Source organism: Zalophus californianus, chromosome 3 (assembly GCF_009762305.2).
Source record: "Zalophus californianus isolate mZalCal1 chromosome 3, mZalCal1.pri.v2, whole genome shotgun sequence".
Classification (NCBI taxonomy): domain Eukaryota; kingdom Metazoa; phylum Chordata; class Mammalia; order Carnivora; family Otariidae; genus Zalophus; species Zalophus californianus.
In genome coordinates, this window is record NC_045597.1 from 184,104,611 (window position 1) to 184,126,175 (window position 21,565).

General features: G+C 40.9%; 1 long non-coding RNA gene across 1 annotated transcript; it reads left to right on the forward strand.

Annotated features, from left to right (window-relative positions):
• The first annotated feature begins 38 nt into the window (after window positions 1–38).
• Window positions 39–12,713, forward strand: LOC118356861. The gene is made up of 3 exons (XR_004819994.1): window positions 39–98; window positions 6,076–6,256; window positions 12,080–12,713. It is a non-coding gene; the product is annotated as an uncharacterized LOC118356861 (long non-coding RNA).
• The last annotated feature ends 8,852 nt before the right edge of the window (window positions 12,714–21,565 follow it).

Below are 21,565 nucleotides of genomic sequence, written 5' to 3' on the forward strand. Positions count from 1 at the left end.
CTCGATCCCAGGACCCTGGGATCATGACCTGAGCCGAAGGCAGCCGCTTAACCAACTGAGCCACCCAGGTGCCCCTGATTTAAAGTAATTATTGATAGGTATGTACTTAAATTCTGTTACTTGTTTTCTGGCTATTTTTATAGTTTTCCATTCCTTTCTTCTTCTTTTGCTCTCTTCCTTTGTGATTTGATGTTTTCTTTTCTTTTCTCTTCTCTTCTCTTCTTTTCTCCTTTCTTCTTTTCTTTTCTTTTGAGAGAGAGAGCACACATGCTTGTGAGGTGGGGAGGGAGGGGCAGAGAGAGAGAGAGAATGCTAAGTAGATTCCATGCCCAGTGTGGAGCCCATTGTGGGGCTTGATCTCATGGCCCTGAGATCATGACCTGAGCTGACATCAAGAGTCAGATGCCCAACTGACTGAGCCACCCAGGTGCTCCTGATGTTTTTCTTTAGTGGTATGCTTATATTCCTTTTTCTTTAATTTTTGTGTATTTACTATAGGCTTTTGCTTTGTGGTTACCACAAGGCTTACATATAGTAATTTATATCTAAAACAATCTATTTTAAGTTAATAACTTAAATTTGAAAGGAAAGAGACATTACAACTGATACCACAGAAACACAAAGGATAATTAGAGACTACTATGAACAATTATATGCCAGCAAATTGGACAACCTAGAAGCAAGGGATAAATTCTGAGAAATATACAACCTAAAAGACTGAATCATGTGAGAAAGGAAATCTGAACAGACTGATTACTAGTAAAGAGATTGGATCAGTAATCGAAAACCTTCCTACAAACCAAAGTCCAGGACCACATGGCTTCGCTGGCAAATTCTACCTAACATTTAAAGAAGAATTAATGCCAATCCTTCTCAAACTCTTACAAGAAATAGAAGAGAAGGGAACTCTTCCAAATTCATTTTATGATGCCAGCATTAGTTTGATACAAAAACCAGACAAGGATGCCACTAGAAAATTATAGGACAATATCCCTGATGAACATAGATACAAAAATCCTCAACAAAATACTAGCAAACTAAATTCAACAATACATTAAAAAGATTATACTACACCTAAAACTAATATAAGATTTTATGTCAACTACACTTCAATTTAAAAAAAAATGGGTTATAAAAAATGGATTATACACCATGATCAAGTGGGATTTATTTCAGGGATGCAAGAATGGCTTGGCATCTGCAAACCAGGTAATGTGATACACCACATTAACAAAATGAAGAATAACCATATAATCATCTCAATAGATGCAGGAAAAGCATTCGACAAAATTAGGTTCTATTTATGATAAAAACTCTCAACAAAGTGGGTATAGAGGGACAGCACCTCAACATAATAAAGGCCATTATGACAATCCCACAGCTAACATCATACTCAACAGTGAAAAATTTGAAACCTTTTCTCTAAAACCAGAATCAAGAAGAGGATGCCTAATCTCACTAATTTTTTTTCAACATAGCATAGAAAGAAAAAAGAAATAAAAGGCACCTAATTTGGAAAGAAAGAAGCAAAACTATCACGATTTGCGGATGACATAATATTATATATAGAAAACCCTAAAGACTCCACCAAAAAACTGTTAGAACTAATAAATATGGTAAAGTGCAGTATACAAAATCAATATACAAAAATCTGTTGTTTTTTGTATGTATAGAAAATACATACATGTTTTTTGTATGTATAGAAAAATGTTTCTATACATTAAAAGTGAACTATCAGAAAGAGAAATAAAGAAAATAATCCCATTTACAATTGCATTAAAAAGAACAAAATAGGGGCCCCTGGGTGGTTCAGTCGGTTAAGCGTCTGCCTTCCACTCAGGTCATGATCTCAGGGTCCTGGGATCGAGTCCCGCATTGGGCTCCTTGCTCAGCAGGGAGCTTGCTTCTCCCCTGCCTGCCATTCCCCCTGCTTGTGCTTACTCTCTGTCTCTCTCTCTCGCTCTCTCTGTGTCAAATAAATAAGAAAAATCTTTAAAAAAATAAAGAACAAAATACCTAGGAATAAATTTAACAAAAGAGGTGAAAGACCTGTATTTTGAAAACCATATTATTAATAGAAGAAATTGAAGACACAAATAAATGGAAAGATATTCTGTGCTCATTGACTGGAAGAACCAATGTTGTTAAAATGTCAGTACTATACAAAGCAATCTACAGATTCAGTAAAATCAAAATATCAATGGCATTTTTCACAGAAAGAACAAATAATCCTAAAATTTGTATGAAACCACAAAAAAGCCCCAAATAGTCAAAGCTATCTCGAGAAAGAAGGACAAAGCTGGAGGTATCATGCTGTCTGATTTGAAACTATGTTATAAATTTCAAAGCTATAGTAATTTGAACAGTATGATATTGGCAAAAAGATCGGACACATAGGTCTACGGAACAGAATAAGAAGTCCAGAAATAAATCTGTGCATATATGGTCAGTGAATTTAAGACAAAGGAACCAAGAATATGTAATGGGGAGAGGATAGTCTATTCAATAAGTAGTGTTGGGAAAACCAAATAGCTCCATGCAAAAGAAGAAAAGTAGACCACTATCTTAGGCCATACGCAAAACTCAAAATGGATTAAAAACTTGAACATAAGACCTGAAACTATAAGACTTTTAGAACAAAATATAGGGAGTAAGCTCCTTGACATAGGTCTTGGTGGTGAGTTTTTAAATCAGACACCAAAAGCAAAAGAAACAAAAGCAAAAATAAACAAGTGGGACTAAACCAAACTAAAAATCTTCTGCATAGCGAAGGAAACTATCAGCAACATGAAAAGGCAACCTACTGAATGGGAGCAAATATTTGCAAGTTATATATCTGATAAGGGACTAATATCTAAAATACATAAAGAACTCACACAACTCAAAGAAACCCCAAATAATCCAACTGAAAAATGGGCGGAAGACCTGAACAGATATTTTTTCCAAAGACGACGTACAGATGGACAACAGGTACATGAAAAGATGCTCATACGTCATTATATCCTTAATCATTGAGGAAGTGAAAACCAAAACCACAATGAGATATCACACCCTATCAGAATGGTTATTATCAAGAAGACAAAAACAACAGGTGTTGGTAGGGATGTAGAGAAAAGGGAACCTTCTTGCACTATTGGTAGGAAGGCAAGCTGATGCAGTCACTCTGGAAAACAGTATGGATGTTCCTCAAAAAATTAAAAATAGAAATACCATATGATCTAGTCATTGCACTACTGGGTATTTACCCAAAGAATACAAAAACACTATTACCCATTTTTAAAATTGGATTAATTTGGTTTTTTTGGGTGTTGAGTTGTATCAGTTCTTTATATATTTGGATACTAACCCTTTATCCGAGATGTTATTTGCAAATACCTTCTCCCATTCCATTAGTTGCCTTTTAGTTCTGTTGATTGTTTCCTTCACTGTGCAGCTTTTTATTTTGATGTAGTCCTAATAGTTTATTTTCACTTTTGTTTCCCCTGCCTCCAGAGATACATCTAGAAAAAGGTTGCTACAGCCAATGTCAAAGAACTTACTGCCTGTGTTCTCCTCTAGGATTTTCATGGTTTCAGGTCTCACATTTAGGTCTTTAATCCATTTTGAGTTTATTTTTGTGTGTGGTGTGAGAAAGTGGTCCAGTTTCATTCGTCTGCATGTGGCTGTCCTCTTTTCTTGACAGGAGAGTGAAAAGGAACTCATACCCACCTTGAATCCATGACACCGGCCTATGCTTAGATCCTTCCTTTGTAGCTCAGCATAATTTTCTGAGCTTTTAAGGCCAAATCCTTTTATTCCTAGCTCCCAATTTCATCACTTTAATAGGGAAAAAAGGCATTTACAAAAAACCAAAAGCTGTCTTTATTGGAAAATGAACGAACTTGGACTAACCTTGTGAAAACCCATTAATAAAAGTCAGATACCAACACCAGTAATTATGAGACTATGTGGTGTCTGTGACTGGAGTAATTTATACAACGTACAGTGGAATGGAGAAGAGGGAATTTTGGGGTGCTCAGGGACATATAATGAGGGGGACAAGCTCCATGAAGAGAGAGTAAGTGTGTTCCAGCAGAAACTGCCTTGTAAACAGTGATGAGTGTGAGAAAAGCATGTGGGGTGGGGAAGTGTGTGACCACAGGTGCTGGATGGAGATGACCTACAGTTAATCCTGAGCCCCGCCCCCACTCCCCCTCCCTCCCGCCGAGGATCTTTGTTAAGCCTAGGAAAGCCAGACTTTATCTTCCAGGCAATCGTGAACCAGACAGGACTTTGAAGCAGGGGAGCGGCGTGATCAGATCTGAACTCTCCCAAGTCCTCTCTGACGAGGAAATAACCAGAGCAAAGGATTTGAGCAAGTGATTCATAGGGCAGGGGTGTGTGTGACAGGAAATGTTGCAAAAAATTGGGAAAATGTGAAGCCCCTAGCAGAGAATTAAGAGGCTCTTGTGAAGTGGACTTTCTGCTGTTCACGTTTAAGCATGAAACAGTAAACAGTATGCTCGGAGAGGTGGACACCTCAACAGAAAATTATGATGTTAACAACAGTTAGCTCTTACCGCATGTTTACCAAAGGACTTTCTGAGCCCTTTTCATATATTAGCTCATAGAATCCATGCAACGATTCCATGATATAAATTCTGGTTTACCTCCATCTTACAGGTAAAGACAAAGAGGCACACAGCAGCATTAGGTCATCTACCCAGGGTCATTTAACTAGTAGTAGGCAGAACTGGCTCTTGAATTTAGGTAGCTTGGCCCCTGAGCTGCAGCTCTTAAACACAGCCCTGCGCTTCCACCTGGTGGCTGGACATGGGAAGTGCAACAGTAGAGGTGTGTCTGGGCCAGTGCGGGGGAGGTCAGCGAAGGCTCCAGAAGGATGGGAACTTGGAGCAGAAGGTGGGAAGACATTTGAGACAGAGCGCTGGAGGACCCATGAGACAGAAGGAGAAACACGTGCCAAGGCAGGAAGGCTACAGTTTTGGCGCCGTGCGCAGAGAACATCATCATCCTGGTCAGCCGGGAGGAAAGTGGGACATGTCAGGAGATGAGGTGGAGAGGTCATAGAGAGCATGTTATAGGGGACCTCCTAGGGACTGGGACTTTGAACATGAGCTGGTGGGAAACCACTGAAGAGCAAAGCACAGGAACAATAGGGCGAGATTCCCATTTGACACAAATTGCCCAGTTGCCACAAGAAGCAGGAAAATGGATGGGAGAGCTGAGACCCGGGCAGGAGGACAACAGAGTCCCCAGAGGGAGAAGATGAGCTGCTGGTGGGGGGCAGGGAAGGCAGTGTGGTCAAGGAGGGCTGCAGGGGCAAAGTGGTCAGAGCTTGGGAGTGGATGTGAGGTGGGGGGACGAGACAGAGGGTGAAGAGTGATGGTGGGGTCTGCAGTCATGATGATCCGCAGTGGAGAAGAAGCAGGAGGAACAGGTTCCGGGACACCAGGGGAAAGACACGGGTACAGCTTTTCATTGTTTCTGAAGCTCCATAGCGGTGACCCTCAATCAGGGAAGATTTTGACTCCAGGAGATATTTGGCAATGTCCAAGACATACTTGGTTCTCATAACTGGTGGTGGGCTGCTCCGTTGGTTGCTGCTGAACATCTTACAGTGCCCAGGACACCCCCACAACAAAGAATTATGTGACCCCAGATGTCAGTGGGGCCAGCCTCAGCATGAAGCTCAGTGTCACTTGTGTGGCTGCTGGGTCAGAGCCCCAGGGCAGGCCACCGGCTGGCTCAGTCATGCAGTCTGTCCCTGCCATGCTGCTCCGGGAGCCAGAGCAGAATAATTCTATCTTACAGAAAAAAGGCCCTGAGCTCCTGGCAGATTCCCAGTGCATCCCACAAAAGGCAATGTTCATTCAGGGTTCCCTGCCCCACAGGAGGGGTTAGTCAGCCTCTGTGAGCTAAGAAGTGCATTCCGAGGCCCAGACAGCTAGATTACAGCCTTATCTTTGAGGAAACCACTGGATAAAGCTGAAGACAAATGGGAGTAAGATTCTCTTTGAGGGGATATTAGTTTGTTCTGAGGGTAGATTCAAGGCTTTTCTCCTTTCCTTTCTCCAGGGCCGCCTTCTTAGGAGCAGAGAAGTGGACCAGTAGTCTCGTGGGAGTTGCAGCTTTACCGGTTGGCCATCCAACACTTGACTTTGGGATTGATTCTTAACAAAACATGAATTCTTCTTCACTGTTGGTGCTATGAGCTGCAGTTCCAAGAATAGGGCTGCAAACCCATGATGGTGGATGGGTGAGTGGAGGGGAGTGGCTGCTTCTCCAGGATGCCTGTGGACCCCTCCCTCTGCCCGGCAGCTCTTGGCTACAGCGGAAGCCCAGGCAGAAGCACATTGCACCATGCTGTCTGAGCGAAAGTAACTTATTTCCCCTAACTGACATCACCAGGCTGACTGTTGAGAACAGTTTTCTTAAGAACCATTCCTTGTTTGCATATGCAGGAGGATCTGGAGGGAGGAGAGAAATACATTGAAAGTTTACGTGGACTCTAATACATTACTTTCTTTTCTTGAGGCAAAGCCAAGGTCTAAGAAAAGAGTTTACAGAGCACCTGGGTGGTGCAGTGGCTTAAGCGTCTGACTCTTGGTTTTGGCTCATGTCATGATCTCAGGGTCCTGGGAAGGAGCCCTGTGTTTGCTCCACGCTCAGCCCAGGGTCTGTTTGGGTTTTTCTCTCCGTCTACCCTCCCCCTGCCCGACTCCCCAGCTCAGTTTCACTCTCTCTCTCTCTCAAATAAATAAATAAATCTTAAAAAAAACCCAAAAGAAAACAAAAGAGGTTGCAAGTTTTGGGTACCAATTTTAGCTAGGAAAACCAGAGGTTAGCGTCTAGACAGATGATGCACTAAGACATGGAGATCCTCTACTGAAAGGACACCCTTCTTGAATGCCAAAGATATTAATGAAATGAACGACAAAGCAGGACAGTGTGGGTAAATCACAGCTAAGCTCACATGTACTAGAAATAAGCTTGTGGTTTGAGAATGCTAGTTGACTCAGTTTCTCCACTGGTTTTGAAAAAATAGCACTATTTGCTTATATGGGGGTGGCGTAGGAATCAATGTTTAAATGTTCTGTAATAATAAGAGGTGAGTGAGAGGAACAGAATGCAGATTGCGGGGCCAATGATGCTATGCATCGTTCTTCTGTGTCAAGTACTGTCGAACGGTTTCCCTCCTCACATTCCTTCCCCTGGTGGCCAGATATTAATTTCTGTTGACTTTGGATGCGGTGGGGTGGGGGGGGGGGCGCAGGCAAGTGCTTTCCTGTGAAATGGGGGAAACAGGAAGCAGCTCAACTGTTTGCCATTCTCTGACAGATGCCTTCAGCCTTTGTTAACTGTCTTCAGGGCTTTGCTTCTCAGCTCTTTCTATTTACAAAGTAACAGAGGTGAAAGAATTAAGTAAGGTATGAAATGAGCTATCCTGCCATTGGCTAACACTCAGGCGGCCTTGCCTCCTTGAGCTTCAGGAAGGAAGTGCTCTTTCTCCTGGGAGGTGTTGAGGCCTGGGCCCCCACACAGAGACCAGACATCAGGCCTGGAGGTGAGCGCCTGGTTAGACACCAACTCTCCTGTCCAAGTGGCCTTTGACCAACTGGACAGGACTGGCTCGCTCCCAGTGGCAGTCTCTCTGCTACCCGTTTTTCAAAAGAAAGGTCTGGAATTATAGGATGCAGAATAGTTTAACTTTGTGACACTCCTTTTCTGCTAAAGTTCCTGGGAAGAGTCCCTCTTATAACAGTATCTAAAAGCAATTGCTTGGAAATGGTTCCTTTGTGGTTTACTATTTGTCAATAACATTGTAGTCTTGGCTCATTGATTAATTTGGAAATTCTCCAGGGCCCGAAGCCTTCCTGATTAGGGCACCTAGGAAAGTGGTGTGTGAGGAATACGTCCTGGGCGAGTGTGCAAACAGATGCTGAATGAGGCTTCAAGGCCAAACCAGAGGTGCAGCGCTCCCCCGGGCCCCGTATCAACTCTGTGGGATTCTACCCAATCAGTGTGTCTCTGCTTCTTTGTCTTTAAATGGAAATGCGCCTTGATCATGGCGTGGAAGTCAGTCCCATTCAGCACCTGTATTAGTTTCCTCTTGCCACTGTATCAGAGAACCACAAACGTGGTGGCTCCTGATGATACACATCGGTTGTCCTTTGGTTCTGGAGGCCTGGAGTCTGAAATCAGTCTTGTGGGAGAAAGTCAAGGTGTGGGCAGAGCTGGTTCCCTCTGGAGGCTCTGAGGGGAGAAAGACATCCTTGCCTTTTCTAGACTCTGGAGGCCTTGCACATGTCTTGACTCAGGCCTTTCCCCAAATCCCTGCAACCCCCTGCTTCCATGTCACTCCACTTTCTGCCTGTTCTGTAGTCAGATCTTCTTGCTCCCTCTTCGGAAGACACTTGTGATTATACTTAGGGCCCACCCTAATAATCCATGATAATTTTCTTATCTCAAAAGCCTTCATTGGGGCCACCTGGGTGGCTCAGTTGGTTGAGTGTCTGACTCTTGATTTCGGCTCAAGTCACCATCTCAGGGTTATGAGCCCTGAGTTGGGCTCTGTGCTTTGCGGGGTCTGCTTGGGGATTCTCTCTCTCCTTCTCCCTCTGCCTCTCCACCCCCTCGAATAAATGAATAAATCTTAAAAAAAAAAAAAAATCTAATCAAGTCTGTGGAGTCCCTTCTGCTCTGTAAGGTGACATTCATAGGTTGTAGGGATGAGGACCTGGTTATCTTTGGGGCCAGTATTCAGCCGACTGGAGCACTTTTCCTTCAACATTAGTCAAACTGGGTGCCTCAGAAGATCATGTTTAGTCTTGGGAAAATCCTCATAACGTCTGAAAATATTTGCAAAATTGGAGGCTGACACAACTATGCTAAAAGCAAATGTTTTAGCTTTAGGAAGTGCTACTTGGACAAAGAAAAAGCTTCCTGCTAACAAGCAAGACATTTATTTGCATGACAGCTTTTTATTGCAATTGATATTTTTATTTTATATATTGTTACCTTTGGCACTGTCATCATAACATCCACCAATTTCCCCCAGCTTTGTCTGATAGGTGTTTTCCTTAGAGTCTCCTAATTTCTGGAACTCCTTTCCCCTCTGATCATTAGTCATGGAGCTTTGAGCTGTGTCAAGGTGCTGTTCTGCTCACACGAGTGCAGGGAATGTGCTTCCACTGAGGAAAGAGATGGCTGGATACTGGAGGAGTGTTTCATTTTCTCATGTCAGAAACAGTGAACATCCTAGAGAACATGGTTGAATGCTTGATGGAGGTAGAGGCACGTTTTAAAAGGAGTAAATGCAGTTGTCTTCAGCATTGATTTGAATGTCAGGAGATCTGGCTCTAACCAGATGACAAATTTGGGGCTAGTCATTTGCCTTTTGTGGTCATTCGTTCCTCACTTGAAAGAAAAAACACTTTCCTACATTATCTGCGGGTCCCCTTCCTCCTCTCCCACGCTAGGATTCTTATAAGTTAAGTCGACTCTGACAAGTTTCTTCACTAACTTGCCAAAGGCCTTATGAGGCCTTCTGGGTCATTATTGAGATCCTCCTCTAGGTACTTTTCTCCTTGAGATTCCCCAGAGTAACATGAATAAGCCCTCAACGTGCAAAGCAAACAAATCTCGAAAACAAACAAGGGAGGGTTTGAAAGCTATAGGAAGTCCTTTTTTTTTTTTTTTTTTTTTTTTTTAAGTAGGCTTTATACCCAGCCTGGAGCCCAATGTGGGGCTCCAACTCACGGCCCTGAGATCAAGACCTGAGCTGAGATCAAGAGTTGGATGCTTAACCGACTGAGCCCCCAGGGGCCCCAGGAAGTCCTGTTTATTTGCTCTGGGGCCTATATGATTAAAAGGGCAGGTGCTATTGTATGAGTGAAGTTCATTCTTCTCAGTAGCCTCATCAAGCCCTGCAAACCACACAACCCACCCCACTGGCTGAACACTAAACCAGACCCTCTTTTTCATTAACTGCACGCCATGATATATGTCTACAGAGGGAGAGCCAGCGATTGCTTAGTTCTTTAGGCTCTAACTTGATCTGCTCAGTGGGGTCCTACTTCCTAGGTCTGCTGCCTTCTTCTGCGTTTCTGACAGTATAAAGGATGTGTCCAGCTCCGGGTGACTTGACTGTCCTTACTTATTCTCTCATCATACCCATATTTCTGTTAGTTGCTTAAATTAAGACTTTTTCTTAAAGCACAATTTTAGGTTCGGAGCAAAATTGAGAGGAAGGTGCAGAAATTTTGCATACAATCCCTGCCCCTATGCAGGAACAGCCTCCCCACCAAAACCCCAGAGTGGTGCATTTGGTACAATTGACAAATCTCCATTGACATGTCATTATCACCCATAGTCCATAGTTTACACTAGCCTTCACTGTTGGTATTGTACATTCTATGGGTTTGGACAAATGTATAATGAAACTTATCCATTATTATAGTATCATACAGAGTATTTTCATTGCCCTGCAAATTCTGTCTTCCCCTTTTTCATCCCTCCCTCTCACCCCATCCCCTGGCAACTACTGATTTTTTTACTGTCTCCATAGTTTTGCCTTCTCCAGAATGTCAGAGTTGAAATCATACAGTATGGAATCTTTCTTTCTTTTTTCTTAAAATTTTTAAAAGATTTTATTTATTTATTTGGGGGGGAGGGGAAGAGTGAGAGGGAGAAATAGACTCCCTGCTGAGCAGGGAGCCTGGCACGGGGCTCAGTCCCAGGACGCTGAGATCATGACCCCAGTATGGAGCCTTTTCAAATTGGCTTCTTTCACTAAGTAACATACATTTACGGTTACTCCATGTTTTTCAATGGCTTGATAACTCATTTCATTGTAGCACCAAATAATACTCCATTGTCAGATGTACCGCAGTTTATTTACCCATTCACCTACTGAAGGACATCTTGATTGCTTCCAAGTTTTGGCGATTATGAATAAAGCTGCTATAAATACCTATGTGCCGGTTTTTGTGTGGACATAAATTTTCAACTCCTTTGGATAAATACCAAGGAGCACAATTGCTGGATCATATGTTAAGAGTATGTTTAGTTTTTATAAGAAACCACCCAACTGTCTTCCAAAGTGGCTGTACCATTTTGCATTCCCACCATCAGCGAATGAGAGTTCCTGTTGCTCTACACCCTCACCAGCATTTGGTGCCGTTAGTGTTCTAGATTTTGGCCATTCTAATAGGTGTGGAGTGATATCTCAATGTTGCTTTAATTTACATTTCCCTGATGAGGTATGCTATAGGGCACTTTTCATATGTTTGTTTGACATCTTCTTTAGTGAGGTGTCTTTGGTCCATTTTTTTAATCCTGTTGTTTGTGTTTTCATTATTAATGTTTAAGAGTTCTTGGCATATTTTGGATACCAATCCTTTATCACATGTCTCTTTTGCAAATATTTTCTTCCATTCTGTGGCCTACCTTCTCATTCTCTTATTGTCTTTTGCAGAGCACATGTTTTTAATTTTAATGAAGCTCCACTTCTTTCTTTTATGATTTGTGACTTTGGTGTTGTATCTAAAAAAATCATTGCCTTACCAAAGGTCATGTAGATTTTTCTCTTATGTTATCTTCTAGGAGTTTTTTGGTTTGGGATGTTATTTTCTGTTGATTTTTAATGCAAACACTTTAGGTTTCTCTTTTGTGAACTTGTCTTTGCATATGATGAGTCTACCCACTTATCATGACATTTTTTTGTTTGTGAAAACAGGTCCCTCACTGAGAGTATTTCTGGCAGCAGGTATTAAGATAGTGGCATGGCATCTTTATTCTCTATGTACTTAGCCTATAATATTCATAGAGGGGATGATGAAGACTGTCTAGGGTAAGAAGATCTTGGCTCAAACAGGAATATAAGCTTGCTTTGAAAGCATCACTTTTTTTTCTAAACCAAATAGTACAAAACAGACAGTTGCTTTTCAGTAGCAGGTAATTATTGTCTCCTAATTCATTTTTGGTCTTCTTAGGGTTATAAATGCCTTTTCTTTGAACACAATAATGAATTACTTTACCCTTTCTCCATATCTGAACATTTTATCTTTTTCATCCAAAGTGAAATAAGCAGAAAAGAGGCCAAAGGGTCAAGGATAGATCACCAAATATGGCACTGGAAGATCTGCACTGGAGTCCTGGTTCTTCTCTCACTAGAAAACTCATCCTGGAAAAGTGACTCAACTGATTTGGGCCTCCATTTCAGATCTGAAACATGAGTGGTTGTCCCAGAAGACCTCTAAAGTTTCTGTGAGAATATCACTGAGCCCTAAGTAGGTCACTTTTCGTAGATTTTTCCACATCTAAGTTGACCCTAGAAAGACTTTTCAAATCTATGTAAGTCAGTTGAAAAAAGAAAGACAAAGAATATAAGAGAGGAAATGATGAGTCTGTAGCTTTCCATTTCTCAATTTTTAAAATCAAAGTTCTGGTATTGTCTATCAGAATTTCCATTGATCATGGAAAGGGCAGTAGACCTCTCCTCTGTCTTTGTTGTTGATTAATCATCTTTCATTTCTATTCCACCCGAACTTATAGGAGGGTTCTATGTTTTTATTTTTTTTGGTGCTTTGGTAGAGTGTGCGAACACTGTCAATGCTGATTTCTAAGAAGTATTGGTGTTGAAATTTATCCTTGGTGTTTTGATGTTTTGTCCCCCTGATATAAACTGGAAAAAGTCTCTCCCACAACTTGAAAACTGACATGAAAAGCAATGCTAACAGTAAAGATTATTCTTGTAATGAAAATAAAAATGTTGACATTTACACGTTTTGGTTCACTTTTTTCTTCCTACATGCTGACATGTGCAGTCCCAATCCACATGATTAATTCTCACAGGTTGTTCTTTACTTGGCATCATTTCACACAAGCCATTTGTTTAAAACAAACAAACAAACAAACAAACAAAAAAACCCTGACAAGAATGTACCAGTATAAATTCATGGTTTCTGCTCCAAATTTTAGGTTGCTAGGGGTAGTTTGACCTTCAGAGAGACTCTGGTAAGAAGCAGATGGGATTATATGATGTTTGCAGCATTATTTGATTCTTGAGTTGGAGAATGTGGTAAGGGGTATGTAACAGAGGTAGAAGTAAGTTGAAGCCACCCAGGGAACCATATCTCACTGTCATGTCCTAGAGTGACTTGATTTTCTCTGGATTCTTCTTCCCTTGAAGACTTCAAGAAAAAGATGAAAGGAAATCTTCCATCATGAGAGAGAAAATAGCAGAGAGGCATAGGTGGGGCCTTTGGAACCCATGCATGGAAGAACTGGTTCTTGCATCTGGTTGTAGAGAAGTAAGGTCTTGTAAAAGTTAATTTTTTCCCCACTGAAAAACAGGAGAAATGCAAGATTAAGCTAAGACAGTAATAGTCTTCTTTGACTGCCATCAAGTTTGTGCATCAATATTTTATTTATTTTAAAAATTTCTGTTCTATTTTGGAGAATTTTAGACTTGCAGAAAAGTTGCAGAGAAGGTACAGAGGGTTCCTGTGTCCCCTTCAGTCAGCTGTCCCCATGCGGCCAGCTTCCATAACCCTGGCACATGTAGTAAGACTGAGACCTTTTCACGGGCAAATTCTTATGAATTAAACTGCAGACTTCACTGGATTTCACAGGTTTCCCACTAATGGCCCTGTTCTGTTCTGGGATCCCCTTGAGGTGAACGTTTAGTTCATCTCTCTCAGTCTTCTCTGGTCTGTGACAGATTCTCAGTCTCTCCCTGTTTTTCATGACCTTGACGGTTTTGAGGAGTCAAAGCTTTTTAATTGTTTATTGTCTGTAGGTTTCTTATTTTATTTTATAAAAATACTTTTTTAAAAATGTTTTTTTTTTCTTTTCTCTTCTTAATAAGAGATGACCCACCAAGTACCTGGTAAATGGCAGTGTCTCTCACCATTATCTGTTCTGATGCTACCCAATGGGTCAATGTTGTCCCAAGGTCAACATAGCAAGATACACCTAGGAGAAGACAGCTGGCTTCTAGGGAGAATGTCTAGCAAATCATTCTATTTTAGCAAGGGTAAGGGTTCTAGGGGTAGAGCTGGAAAGGGACTATTTTTTTCCCAATTCAGTGTTTTAATGACTTAACCAAAAAAAGAGTGTCGATATCTTCAAACCCTGGGCAGGTAGGAAGGCAAGAAAGACTTTTCTTTGTTCCCAGGGTGAGTAGGGTATGTGGGAGGTTCCCAATAAATCTTTTTTTTTTTTGACAGCTGTATTAAGATTCAAGCATATGTCACATCCTAGTTCCAGTAACCTAGGCTCCTTTGTCCCACAGCAATTTATTGATCCCAAGGAACAATGTTTGAGATATGACAGTGCCCTTCTGGAGTGTATTGCACAAAGTAGATGCACAAGATTTGAAATTACAGCAGGGTAGTATCAATGCGCATCCTAAGGGTTTAGTTCTATTCTATGTTGTGGCTGAAGGCATACGAGCTTTAGAACCAAGCAGACTCAGGTTTTGATCTTGGCCCCACCACTTCATTCCTGTGTGACCTTGGACTGGATGAAACTTTCCCTGAGTCTCATTTTTCTTATCTGTAAAATGGGCACTAATGAGCCTATATCACATGGTTATAATAAGCATTGGTTGAGACATCATCATTGTTAGCAAGAATCCCCTGATTCTGGCATGAGTAGTTCCCAAATATCATTTTGAGAGACACTGGAATAAATAAAAATAAATATGAAACCCCCTAGCACAGAACTTTTGTATGTTATGAGTTAGTATTTGGAAAATCCCTTGGAACAAGGCCTGGTACATATAGTGCATAAGTGCTATGTAAGTATTAAAAAACAAAGACATTTCCCTATCTTCTTACTTCTGAATAGTAAGGATCTATGAGCCATTGGCTTAGAGAAGAAATTGGAAAAATCACTTACATGGGGCTGCTAGTCACAGCAGGACTTTGGTTGGGTTCCACCTTGCTGACACTAGGCCACAGAAGATAACCAGAGCTCTGAATAGTGTGGAAGAGCTGATCACTGTGCTAGCGGAGAGGTGAAATTTAATTGTACTTTAAAAGAAGTCATCTCACCCACAGGAAAGAACAGCTAAGTAGATATCAAGTGTATGTCTGATTCTCAAACCATGTAGCAATCCCCAACGTACCCACCTCCATCTTTAGTGCTATCTTGAAGATCTCCACCCTTCTTGCTAGAATATCCCCCATCTTGTCCTGCTTTATCCACTCAACTTCAACTCCAGTGTCCGAGCCTTTCTCCCTGAACCTGCTTCCTGTCTCTTATTTCGCTTGCCCAGATCCATATGATACCAGGGAGATATAATCCTCAGCACCTTAGGACACGAGTGCACCATGTCAGCATTTTCTCAAAAGTGGACTCTATGGTGGCCCCCAATGAGTAGAATGAGAAACTTGCTAATGGTTTTGCCTTTTCATCTCTCCTGGGGGAGCTGCATTTGGGAGAGAGAGGTGTTTGGCAGAAAGAACTTTTGGGGTGGATCATTTCCTAGTGGAAGAAAGTTGAGGGTAAAGAGCTACTGAATGAAGAGCCTCTGCCTTGCTTTTGGAGGGCTGCTCAACCCCATAACCAGCAGAAATGGCTGCCTGCCTCCTGCCAGACAGCTGTCTCTGCAGATTTAATACTTTAGTGAGGGGCTGGGGTCCTACTGCTGGGCTCACAAGTAGTTGTTAGATCTTGAACCATGAAACCACTTTGCAAATCTTTAGTTGTGCACTGTTTAGATGTGTCCATAACTTGGGGCGCCTGGGGGGCTCAGTCGGTTAAGCGGCTGCCTTTGGCTCAGGTCATGATCCCGGGGTCCTGGGATCGAGCCCCGCGTCGGGCTCCCTGCTCAGTGTAGAGTCTGCTTCTCCCTCTCCCTCTGCCTTCCTCTCTGCCTACTTGTGCTCTCTCTCTCTATCTCTCTGTCAAATAAATAAATAAAATCTTAAAAAAAGAAGATGTGTCCATAACTTTGGTCTTTATTTTATTTCCTTCCTCCCTCCTTCTCTTCCTCTCCTTTCTCCCTCCCTCTTTCCCTCTTTCTTTCTTTCTTTCTTTCTTTCTTTCTTTCTTCTTCTTTTATTATTATTTTATTTTATTATGTTATGTTAGTCATCATATAATACCTCATTAGTTTTTGATGTGGTGATCCACGATTCATTGTTTTCATATAACACCCAGTGCGCCATGCAGCACATGCCCTCCTTAATACCCATCACCGGCCTAACCCATCCTCCCACCCCCGTCCCCTCTAGAACCCTCAGTTTGTTTCTCAGAGTCCATAGTCTCTCATGGTTTGTCACCCCCTCTGATTTCCCACCTTCATTTTTCCCTTCCTTCTCCTAATGTCCTCCAGGCTACTCCTTATGTTCCACAAATAAGTGAAACCATATGATAATTGACTTTCTCTGCTTGACTTATTTCACTTAACATAATCTCCTCCAGCCCCATCCGTGTTGATGTAAAAGTTGGGTATTCATTCTTTCTGTATTGTGTATATGGACCACATCTTTATCCATTCATCTGTTGAAGGGCATCTCAGCTCTTTCCACAGTTTAGCTATTGCGGACATTGCTGCTATGAACATCGGGGTGCATATGGCCCTTCTTTTTTCACTACATCTTTGTCTTTGGGGTAAATACCTAAGAGTGCAATTGCTGGGTCATAGGGTAGCTCTATTTTTAATTTTTTGAGGCACCGTCACACTATTTTCCAAAGTGGCTGTACCAAGTTGCATTCCTACCAACAGTGTAAGAGGGTTCCCCTTTCTCCACAGCCTTTCCAACATTTGTTGTTTCTTACCCTGTCAATTTTTGCCATTCTAAATGGTGTAAGGTGCTATCTCAATGTGGTTTTGATTTGGATTTCCCTGATGGCTAATGATGATGAACACTTTCATGTGTCTGTTAGCCATTTGTATGTCTTCCTCAGAGAAGTGTCTGTTTATGTCTTCTGCCCATTTTTTGACTTGATTATTTGTTTTTTGGGTGTTGAGTTTGAGAAGTTCTTTATAGATCTTGGATACCAGCCCTTTATCTGTAGTGTCATAGCTAATAGGATCCAACAATACATTAAAAGGGTCATCCACCACAACCAAGTGGGATTTATCCCTGGGATGCAAGGTGGTTCAACATTCACAAATCAATCAATGTGATAGAACACATTAATAAGAGGAGGAAGAAGAACCATATGGTCCTCTCGATTGATGCAGAAAAAGCATTTGATAAAATACAACATCCTTTCCTGATTAAAACTCTTCAGAGCATAGGGATAGAGGGAACATTCCTCAAGTTCATAAAATCCATCTATGAAAAACCCACAGCGAATAAGCATCCTCAATGGGGAAAAGCTGAGAGCCTTTCCCTTAAGATCAGGAACATGTCGAGGATGCCCACTCTCTCCACTATTGTTCAGCATAGTACTAGAAGTCCTAGCAACAGCAATCAGACAACAAAAAGAAATAAAAAGTATTCAAATTGGCAAAGAAGAAGTCAAACTCTCTGTTTTCACAGATGACATGATACTTTATGTGGAAAACCCAAAATACTCCACCCCCAAATTACTAGAACTCATACAGCAATTCAGTAATGTGGCAGGATACAAAATCAATGCACAAAAATCAGCTGCTTTCTTATACACTAACAACACAACTGTAGAAAGAGAAATTAGAGAAACGATTCCATTTACAATAGCACCAAAAACCATAAGATACTTCGGAATAAACCTAACCAAAGAGGTAAAGGATCTATACTCTAGGAACTACAGAACACTCATGAAAGAAATTGAAGAAGACACAAAAAGATGGAAAAACATTCCATGCTCGTGGATCGGAAGAATAAACATTGTTAAAATGTCTATGCTACCCAGAGCAATCTATACCTTCAATGCCATTCCGATCAAAATTCCAATGACGTTTTTCAAAGTGCTGGAACAAACAATCCTAAAATTTGTATGGAATCAGAAAAGACCCCGAATCGCCAAGGAAATGTTGAAAAAGAAAAAGCTGGGGGCATCATGTTGCCTGATTTCAAGCTATATTACAAAGCCATGATCACCAAGACAGCATGGTACTGGCACAAAAACAGACATATAGACCAATGGAGCAAAATAGAGAGCCCAGATATGGACCCTCAACACTATGGTCAAATAATCTTTGACAAAGCAGGAAAAAATATGCAGTGGAAAAAAGAGAGTCTCTTCAATAAATGGTGCTGGGAAAATTGGACAGCCACATGCAGAAGAATGAAACTCGACCATTCTCTAACACCCTACGCAAAGATAAACTCAAAATGGATGAAAGACCTCAATGTGAGACAGGAATCCATCAAAATCCTAGAGGAGAACATAGGCAGTAACCTCTTTGGCATCGGACACAGTAACTTCTTTCAAGATACATCTCCAAAAGCTAGTGAAACAAAAGCAAAAATGAACTTTTGGGACTTCATCAAGATAAAAAGCATCTGCACAGCAAAGGAAACAGTCAACAAAACAAAGAGGCAACCTACAGAATGGGAGAAGATATTTGCAAATGACACTACAGATAAAGGGCTGGTATCTTTCTCTCTCTCTCTCTTTCTTTCTCCTTCTCTTTCTTTCTTTCTCCCTCTTTCTCTCGTTCTCTTTCTTTCTTTCTTCCTTTCTGAAGCATAAATCTTTTCAGAGTGGGTGATACCACAGTCTGCTTATCTAATCTGTATTCTTCAGCTTAGGCATATAGCCAGGAAAATCGTGCCAATGCAATGTGTCCACATGTTCGCGGTTTTATGGCTAAGAAGCTTTGGTAGAATTAGAAAAAAATGCTACTTTAAGCAAGAAAAGAGCATGTGTATATCTTGGAGTTGGTGGTGCAGCATGGTTTGGGAAAAAAATCTCTTGAATCTGCAACTGCCTAGTTTTAAGACTTGGACAAAACTCTGGGGTGTATAGTTGATTTGTTTGTTGAGGTGAATGAATGAATTCTAAAGTCACTCACAATACTGAAATCTTACTGGGGATTTGAACATTCCACTCTCTTCCCTCCAAATCAAGTGTATATTTTAACTTGAAGCTCTGGTGAATTGATGAAAATAGATGGCAGAAATAAAATCAGTTCACATTTATCACATTTTCCAATAAGTCTGCGTTTTCCTTTTGGGGATTAAGGAAAAAAAAAAAAAAAAAGAAAGTAAAAGAGAAAAACCACCAGAACTGATTGGCTCTGGTCCAAGCACCAGGAAACTACCTGCCCAGCCAGGCACAGTAGGGAAGGCTTGAGATAAAGAGCCTGGGAACAGGGCATCAGTTAGGTTTTCGAAGGAAGGGGAATCAAATAGCACACAAGTAACACCGTGTGGTTATCTGAAGAGGATAAAGGAAAGAAAGAGAACACTGCCAAGGCTGGGAAAGTACCATCTTGAATAAGGGGAATCCTGGAATTCTGCCCATAGGAAACAAGAACAGGTGATTTGGAGCCCATTTTGTGTCTAAGAAAAGACTCCGGTGGGTTGAAAGTCCTTTGCATGGTGGGCTCAGGGAAATGAACCAAAAGGAATGAACATGCAAGTTTCTTCAGAGCAAATCCAAGGGTTTGCAGAATTGCTCCAAGGCATTGATTCTTTAACTTTTTGAAATTATAGATTCCTTGAAGACTCTGGTGGAAACTGTGATCTGCCTCCTCAGAAATACACACCTACACACGTAGCCCAACTTTTTTTTTAAACAGTTTTTTTTAAGAGCAGTTTTAGACTCATAACAAAATTGAGAGGAATGTACAGAAATTTCCCATATACTCCCTGTCCTCACACAGACACAGCCTCCCCCACTGTCAATATTGGCACCAGAGTGATGTCTGTTACAATCAGTGAACCTGCGTTGACACCTCATTACCATCCAACGGCCATAGTTGACATTAGGATTCACTTTTGGCATTGCTTTTTCTATGGGTATGGATAAATGTCTAATGACATGTATCCACCATTATTAGTATCACACAGAGTAGTTTCACTGCCCTGTAAATCCTCCGTGCTTCCCCTATTTATCCCTTCCCACCACCTCCAACCCTTGGTAACCACAGATCTTTCTACCGTTTCCATAGTTTTATCTTTTCCAGGTCATATAGTTGGAATCATATAGTACATAGTCTTTTCACATTGGTTTCTTTCTCCTAGTACTATTTAAGGTTCTTATATTTAAGGTTCTTCTGTGTGTGTGTGTGTGTGTGTGTGTGTGTGTGTGTGTGTGTGTGTGGCTTGTTAGCTCATTTATTTTTGGCATTGAATAATAGTCCATTGTCTGAGTGTACCCCACAGTTTATTGAAGGACATCTTGGTTGCTTCCGAGTTTAAGCAATTATGAATAAAGCTGCTATATGTATCTGTGTGCAAGTTTTTGGTATAAGTTTTCAACTCCTTTGGATAGATACTAAAAGAGCATGACTGCTGGATTGTGTAGCAAGAGCATGTTTAGTTTTATAATAAACCACCCACCTGTCTTTCAAACTGGCTTTATCATTTTACATTCCCACCAGCAGTGAATGAGAGTCTTTGTTGCTTCACATCCTCTCCAACATATGATGTTGTCAGTGTTTTGGATTTTGGTCATTCTAATAGGTGTGGAGTGGTATTTCAATATTGATTTACTTTGCATTTTCCTGATGACATATCTTTTCATATGCTTATTTGCCATATGTATATCTTTTTTGGTGAGGTATCTGTTAGTCTTCAACCCATTTTTTAATTGGGTTGTTTGTGTTTTCATTGTTGAGTTTTAAGAGTTTTGTGTATGTTTTGGATAACAACTTTTATCAGATATAATTTTTGCAAATATTTTCTCCCAGGCTGTGGCTTGTCTGCTCACTCTCTTGACCTTGTCTTTCACAGAACAGACATTTTTAATTTTAATGAAGTCCAGCTCATCAATTCTTTCTTTCATGTTCTGTGTTCTGTGTCTTTGATGTTGTCTCTAAAAGTCATCACCACACCCAAAGTCATCCAGATTTTCTCCTGTTATCTTCTAGAAGTTTTGCAGTTTTGCATTTAGGTCTATGATCCATTTTGAGTTAATTTTTACGAAGAGTATAAGGTGTCTGCCCGGATTCTTTTTTTTTCCATACAGATATCTAGTTGTTTAGCATCATTTGTTGAAAAGACTATCTTTGTTCCATTATATTACCTTTGCCTCTTTGTCAAAGATCAGTTCACTATATTTATATGAGTCTATTTCTGGACTCTATTTTATTCTGTTGATTTATTTGTCTATTCTTCCACCAATGACATGTTGTCTTGATTACTGTGGTTTTAGAGTAAGTCTTAGCATCTGGTACTGTCAGTCCTCCAGCTTTGTTCTTCTCCTTCAACATTGTGTTGGCTAGACCTAATATTTTACATACCATTTCTGGGGTTTGATAAATATCTTGAAGACCATCCATGGGTCCTAGGAATCCACAAAATTAAGATTAACAATCCTTTACTTTAGAAGTATTGTAACAAACTTCAGGAAGTAATAAATAATCATGAAGGGAGGATAGTAAGGAAAGGCTTCATGAAAAAAAAGTTACCTCTAGCGATGCCAAAAAAGATGGGAAAAGGTATAGGGGAAC